This window comes from Triticum urartu, chromosome 4A (assembly GCF_056163025.1).
Source record: "Triticum urartu cultivar PI428250 chromosome 4A, HENAU_Tu73, whole genome shotgun sequence".
Taxonomy (NCBI): domain Eukaryota; kingdom Viridiplantae; phylum Streptophyta; class Magnoliopsida; order Poales; family Poaceae; genus Triticum; species Triticum urartu.
Genome location: NC_141876.1, coordinates 195,012,603 through 195,020,423, shown reverse-complemented (window position 1 = coordinate 195,020,423; position 7,821 = coordinate 195,012,603). Strand labels below are relative to the sequence as shown.

Here is a 7,821-nt window from a genome sequence, read left to right as displayed (position 1 = left end):
AACTAAAAACTAGACAACAAGTTGTAAAGTAAGCTTTTGACTCCTAGGGCATTCCTAATCCATTTTTTAGGGTCACGACCTACAGTCAACATACTGCTCTGGTACCATCTGTAACGACCCGAGCCTGATAAGATTCGATGTCTCTGTGCTCACTGTGCTAGTCCCTGGATTGACTTGCTAGCGCACACAGTACATATGAATATCAAATAACAAGTGCATCATTTACTATAATGTATGATCCAGAATTCATAAAGTATTACAAACTGAGAAGCACATAGCTATCTTTATTCAATAACAACATCGGAAATGTAGCATAACAAATGATGAGTCTCATCAATGACCCATTGGCGAAAATGCTGAGTGAAGACTCGCGACCCTACTGTATCTCACTGATCATCTGAAAATCCTGCAACATGACAAGTTGCAGCCACAAGGGTCAATACATTGAATGTATTGGCAAATCACACATAATGATATAGCAAACCTACATCCACAAGTAAAGTATGACAAACAAAACACACAAGATAATTTGGAGAAGAATGTCTTCACCTACCTCTACTAATTGAACTCACAACCATATCTATTTTATTCGCCCATGATAACCCCAAAGATTCAAAGAAAACATGATAAGAACTCCAGAAGTCTCTCAAGTGCGCTCTGTTGGTGGCGCATTCTCTAGGAACAATAGAGCGCTCTGCCAAGGACGCATTCACCTGATTTATGTTCCGAAAACTATACCTCGCCTCAAGTGCGCTATGTCAATGACGCATTCTCTAGGGACAATAGAGCGCTCTGCCAGTGATGCATTCACCTGGTTAATAATCTCGAGCCTACGACTATAAACACTCACCACTTCCATGGATCACTCTATTGTTCTATCATAGCAAGTTGATCACACCATCACATAATACAATCAATATCAGAATATGACAATAGAGAACATACAGATCAAACCAAGCACAAGTCCTAGCATAAAAACCACACATGCATAGTAGAAATATAGGATGGGCAAAATCAAAAGTGCAAACTTTCCTAGAACGGTGCTGAAGTACTCTAACGATTAATTCCGATCCGCCTCACACTCCGGACAATCTATACGATTAACGAAGGCACAAATAAATAAACAATATTCACATAACAATAAAATGAAGTAAACAACAAGGAATTCAAATAAAACTCCAATAATAGAAACATATCAGTAGGTATATATTATCTAGATTCTAGTAGGATCACAATGCAAAAATAATCAACTAATTTGGATCAATGGTTTGAAAGATACGACCTCCGAAAGGTTAAATTCAAATTTGAGCAAATTCAAATTTAAACAGTTCAAAAATATGAAAATTTGGATCTACTATATGCCCCTGGTCAATGTGAGTACACAGGAAAAGAAATCGATGAATTTGGTGTTATAGATCTCAAGATATACCTAAATGAAAATGTGATATGAAATGTGCAAAGAAAATTATGCCATAACAGCGTTCTGGGAAGAACTACCACTGCTGCTGTGGATGTGCCACGTGGCACCCAGTGCTTGCTGGGAAGCTGTTCGCTGCAAGGTCTAAAGTCTAAACAGTGAACTGGCGCAAATTAAAGGAAAACGTTTCGAGAAAAAATATGGGCGATCTAATCTCGGACGTCAAAGAGAGATCGAATGGATGGGATTGCTCACCAGAAACAGGGTCTGGGTGGTCGCCGGACTTGGAGAAGAACGGCACGGGCGGCTTGGTAGTGATGCGAGCGACGGCTACAGGGGCCCTTCGGCTACGTAGAGATCACCGACGGGTGCAGAATGCCACAGAGATGAATTAGGTGACCTCGGAGACGATTGGGGCCTGCCCTTGTGGTGACAGTGACCGGCTGGAGCGGATCTTCCTCCATTAAGCTTCGGGCGGAGGTCCAAGGGCTCGATGTGGTATCTCCCTGCGCAGAATAAGAGATGAGGGAGAGAGAGGAGACCAAGGCGAATCAAACCATAAGGGAAATGGATGCTGGGAACCTAGATACGCGACGGAATCAACCAGCGGGGTGCTCCTGCTGCAGCGAACTCCGGCGAGATCCGACCGGGCGCTCTAGGGCACGGTAGGTGAAAATTTTGTGGAAAATCTAAGGAGAAGAGGTAGGGCAATATTTTTAGGTAGTAGGGCGTGCGTGAGAGACAAGATCCAAGCCGAAACAAGGAGGATTTTGATCGGGAGTGCTCTCCAGGAAGAACGCGACAGTTGAGGAAGATGACATGTGGGCCATCCTTGTCAGCGGGAGAAAGAAAAAAAGAGAAAAAAAACAGAAGGAAAAGGGGTTGCGGTTTTGGGCTTCGGCCTGAGCGGGGAAATGGGCCGGCCTGCTGGTCAGCCGCTGCTGCTGCGTGCGTAACCCATGCGGGCGAAGAAAATAAATAAATAGAGTATCTTTTAGCAAAAAAAATGGTATACTATACACAGAAGGTATTGGCTAAAAGAAAATACCAGAGTACTTCATATAAAAAAATATCATAATACACAGACCAATTTATAACTACTATATAAAATAATGAACATTTTTATAACTCTATTAAAATTTTGGGAAAATTGTTTTATGCAATACAAGACAACAAAGAGCATTATAACAATATATAAAATAGTTTGAGATTCTATATTTACAAAAAAATAAATACTATGAACCTTAAATAATATTATGAACGGTATCAACATCTTTTTAACAGGGGATAAGTCATGTTATATCCGCTCCAACATTTTGCCTTGAGTTGAATAATGAACCACATATTAACAAAAAGACAAACAATGCATCAAAATATGAATGCTCTATTAACATTCCAAATTTATAAAATTTGGGATGTTATAGATGGTTTTGCAGTAGATGGTCATGAAGGAAAAGTGTGTAAGTTGTTGAAATCTTTGTATGGTTTGAGACAAGCACCTAAGCATTGGCACGAGAAGTTCAAAAGAACTTTGACATCTACGGGCTTTGTTGCAAACGAAGCCGACAAGTGTGTGTACTATCACCATGGTGGGGGCGAGGGAGTTGTATTATGTTTTGTATGTTGACGACAAACTTATATTTGGAACAAATCTCAAGGTCATTGAGGAACTGAAAGATTTTCTGAATCAAAACTTTGAGATGAAAGACCATGGGGTAGCTGATGTTATATTGAACATCATGCTTTTAAGAGGTGGTGATGGCGGGATCACTCTGTTGCAGTCTCACTATGTGGAGAAGGTTCTGGATCGCTTTGGCTATTCAGATCGCAAAACTTCTCCAACACCTTATGATCCGAGTGTTTTGATTTGGAAGAACCAAGGAGAATAAATGATCAATTGAGATATTCTCAAATCATTGGCTCGCTTATGTATCTGGCTAGTGCTATGAGGCCTTATATCTCTTTGCTGTAAGTAAACTAAGCCGGTTTGTTTCAAATCCGAGAGATGTTCATTGGCATGCACTTGAGAGAATAATGCGCTATCTGAAAGGTACTGTGAGTTATGGACTTCACTATACCGGGTATTGAAAGGATCGATATGGTTGACTAGAGGGGGGGGGTGAATAGGCAACTAAATTTTTTTAGCTTTTCTTTACCAAATTAAACTTTGCATAAAATTAGGTTGTCTAGATGTGCAACTAGGTGAGCAACATATATGATGCAACAACAACGAACACACAAGCAAGCAAGAGAAGTAACACTAATAAGCTTGCACAAGTAAAGGTGATAGATAACCAAGAGTGGACCCGGTGAAGACGAGGATGTGTTACCGAAGTTCCTTCCTTTTGAGGGGAAGTACGTCTTCGTTAGAGCGGTGTGGAGGCACAATGCTCCCTAAAAAACCACTAGGGCCACCGCATTCTCCTCACGCCCTCACACAATGCGTGATGCCGTGATTCCACTATTGGTGCCCTTGGAGGCGGCGACCGGACCTTTACAAACAAGGTTGGGGCTATCTCCACAACTTAATCAGAGGCTCCCAACAACACCATGAAGCTTCACCACAATGGACTATGGCTCCGTGGTGACCTAAACCGTCTAGGGTGCTCAAACACCCAAGAGTAACAAGATCTGCTAGGGATTGGTGGGGGGTTCAATTTTCTCTTGGTGGAAGTGTAGATCGGGGCCTTCTCAACCAATCCTGAGCAAATCAACAAGTTTGATTGGCTAGGGAGAGAGATCGGGCGAAAATGGAGCTTAGAGCATTAATGGAGCTTAGAGGTGGAAGAGGTAGTCAACTAGAGGAAGAAGACACCCCTTATATAGTATAAGAACAAATCCAACCGTTATCCACCAACTCAACGTGCGCAGCGCGGTACTACCGCAGGGGCATGCAGAACTACCGCAGGGCCCCGCGGTACTACTGCCCATGCAACAGAGACCAGCCCAGCCCAAAATGCACTACGGCAGAGGGCGGCAGTACTGCTGGCGCAGTACTACCGTGCCCCCTTGCGGTACTACCGCAAGGCAGGAACTGTCCAGATATGGGAAGGCACGAATATAATAAATTACATCCGTGGCTACTTCCACTGAGTTGGAGTCGATTCAAAAACCCGACACGGTAGTACCATAAGCCAGCAACGGTACTACCGCGCTAGGCGCGGATGAAAAAAATTTCATCCGCCCCTTACTGCCGCATACTTGCGGGACTAAGCCAGATACCACGGTACTACCGTGCCTAGTTCGCGGTACTATCGTGATGGGTGTCACCCACTAGGGAGAGGGTGACAATATCTGGACTCCGGCCACAGTACTACCGCTTGCCAGGAAGCGGTACTACCGTGGGCACTTGCGGTACTACCGCACCGGCAGACGGTACTACCGCAAGGGCCTGCGGTACTACCGCTCAAAGGAGCAGTACTACCGCATGCCCTAGTTCAGCAAGCACGAGAAATATCTGCATAGACAAGGAAAACATAGGAAGCACCAAAGGCTAGAAGAAAAGGAGGTACAAAGGAAGATGTGTACGTGATGAATCCACCCACCCTTTCCAACGCAGACCCCCTCTTAATAGTACGGCTTCCCTACGACTCAATATCACCGAAAAGAAATGAAGAGAAACGCCGTCTTCCATAGCCTTCGAGGGGAACCAAATCATCTTGTGCCTTAGTCAATATATATCTGAAATATTCGATGCACATGATTAGTCCGCAAAAGTATTGTCATCAATCACCAAAACCAACTAAGGGATAAAATGCCCTTACAATCTCCCCCTTGTTGGTGGAATGATGACAACACGGGATTTGCACAAGAGTATAATGCAAAGAGCAAGGGCAAACCCCAAGTCTCTAAAATATAGCGGGGCTCCCCCTAGATGTGTGCCATCTTGATGAGTGCTTTGGACTGCACGGCACACATACTAGGATCAACACTCCCCCTATATTTTATATACATGGCATATCTTGCAATAGGGCTAAAACTAAGCAAGATAGGAAATAACGTAATGAAATAAGCACAAGATAGAATAAGCTCACTACGGTACGATAGAGTGCATATGTCTTACACCATATGATAGAAGGACTCACAAGCACAAACCAAAGCAAACCAAAGAAAATGACATAAACGAAGTTCAACTGACCCAAACACCAAACACGACACAACTCGCAAATCCTACAGTCTCTCCCCCTTTGGCATCGAGACACCAAAAAGGCAGAGAGGACACCTACAACAGAAGGGATGGCTCAATCTGAGTAGTCACTCGCTCGCTCCCCGTCAGACTCGGCAGCTGGGACAGACTCTTCCTCAGACTCCATCCAGTGATAACCCTGCCTGGCGATCCATTCTGCCTCTGGGGTGACGCCCTCCTCTGACCCACTGGAGATGTTCTCGCCAAAGGTCCTGAAAATCCGCTTGTCGCGGCGGCTAGTCTCCTTGGAAGCCACATGGGTCTTGTACTGCCCCTTTGCCTGCATATAGAACAACATCTTCATCTTGTTCTTCAGTCGCTTAGCCCAAGATGGCTCAGAAGTGGGAGGCGTGTAGCCCTTAGAGTTGTCCTCGTCTGCTGCCTCCTCCTCATGCTCATCTGCACCCACGTCCATGTTAGCCGCGGCATCAGCACGAGAGGTAGTGTTGACCCACTGAGTCTTGATACGGAGGTTGATGGGCTCATGCCGGATCCAACTAGGGGCCTCAAAATCATCCAGAGGTAGAGCTGCTCCCAAGTTGCTAAGATCAACTGAAACAGATAAGGTCCATAGATGGGGACCTTGCGGTTGTAGACCGCAAACCGAAGCTCATTCCACATGATATGTGAGACATCAAGTGGTAGTGTTTGAGAGTTGCGAGCGTCTGCACACAGGAGCATCATATCCACAAGATAGGCATGCACCTTGTCCTTGTCCCCAATGCGTGGGAAGAGAGTGTTGCGGAAGATCCGGTGCATGATGTCGAGAAAGGAGTTGAGTACCCAAGTTGTCTTGTTATTGGAGAGCTTCTTCTCCACATAGAAGGGCAAAAGCTTGTTCTTGTTTGCATACTCAGAATTGGCATGAGGGCGAACACCTTGGGGTGTGGCGAGCCCCTCATCCGGAACCCCAAGCAAAGTCATGAATTCCTTCCAAGTAGCAGTCAGCTGTCGACCATTGGTCATCCAAGTCATGGTCTTGTCCTCATTGGGATGAAAATGCACTGAGGCAAAGAACTGAGAAATGATCTCAGGATCAAAGTCTTTGTGGAATGAGATGATATGATCAATGCCAAATTGCTCCACGAGGTCTAAAGCCTCACCAAAGTATTCCCGATGCTTATCTTGCCTCATGTGATGCATGTTGATCCACTTCACCTCCACTTAGGTGTTTTGCTTGGCCTTGATGACATCTAGAAAGATGAGATTCTGTTGCTTGGTCCAGAATAGCTCATTCCCTCGAAAGTTGGCACGAGGGTTTCCATATGGATTGGTCTTCCTCCGAGCGATGAACTCAGCAAGAGGTATCTCATCCATACCCATGGTGGGTTCCTTCTCTTTGGTGGCGGTGGTCTTGGTTCTGCGTTGGGGGGCATTGGAGCCCTCTGCTGCCTCTGAGTTGTGCATACGCTTGGATCCCGTGTTACAGCTTGGATTGGAGCGGCGAGCCGGAGCACCTGAGCCACCACCTAAAACACACACCACAAAACAAACACACACGAAACGCGAGAAGGATCAATGCAAAGATCACAAAAGAAAAATGGGTGAAACAAGTAGACATAGTACGTGAGAAGTGCCACAGGAGGGATTTGAGACAACGGTAGTAGCGTGTGTTGCACCACATGCGGTAGTACCATTCCGAGGAGCGGTAGTACCGCACTAGCAGGGCGGTAGTACCGGACGCACGGTAGTACCGCACGGTTGCAGATCCGTAATGGCCATGGAGATCTGAGCACAACCATGTCAACACGCGGTACTATGGTCGATCAAATCCATCACGGGACAACTAAAGCAAGTACCATCACTACACAAAACCACTCTCCTATACCCGACTCTTGCAAAGATTTGACCTAAAATCTCACGAACAACTTGCATCTCCCCAAGACCTAAAAACAACAAGACGAACAAGAAAAAGGAAGGGATTGGGGAGAAACCTTGATCCATGGCAAGAGGGAGTGGTGGGGAACGATCCCACCGGTTGGAATCCGAGGAGAGCGGCCGGAGACGGAGATCCGACGAGGACCTCCGGCGCCATTCTTGAGCGAGAGAGAGAGAGACAGAGTGGGGAGAGAGAAGAATGGGTATGGGGGAGTTAGAACTCCCCTGCCCGTGTTTAACCCCCACACCGTTTGATCGCACAGTAGTACCGCATGTCATTGCGGTAGTACCGCCCCGGGCGGAAGTACCGCACCGTGGCTTTAGTACCGCTCCCCCAGGC

At 45.7% G+C, this 7,821-nt stretch overlaps 1 long non-coding RNA gene across 1 annotated transcript; it reads right to left on the bottom strand.

Annotated features, from left to right (window-relative positions):
• Positions 1 to 202: 202 nt before the first annotated feature.
• On the bottom strand, positions 203 to 2,200 carry LOC147975353 (uncharacterized). The gene is made up of 3 exons (XR_015602029.1): positions 2,000 to 2,200; positions 1,673 to 1,923; positions 203 to 406 (listed from the first exon to the last, which is right to left on the bottom strand). It is a non-coding gene; the product is annotated as an uncharacterized LOC147975353 (long non-coding RNA).
• Positions 2,201 to 7,821: the final 5,621 nt, after the last annotated feature.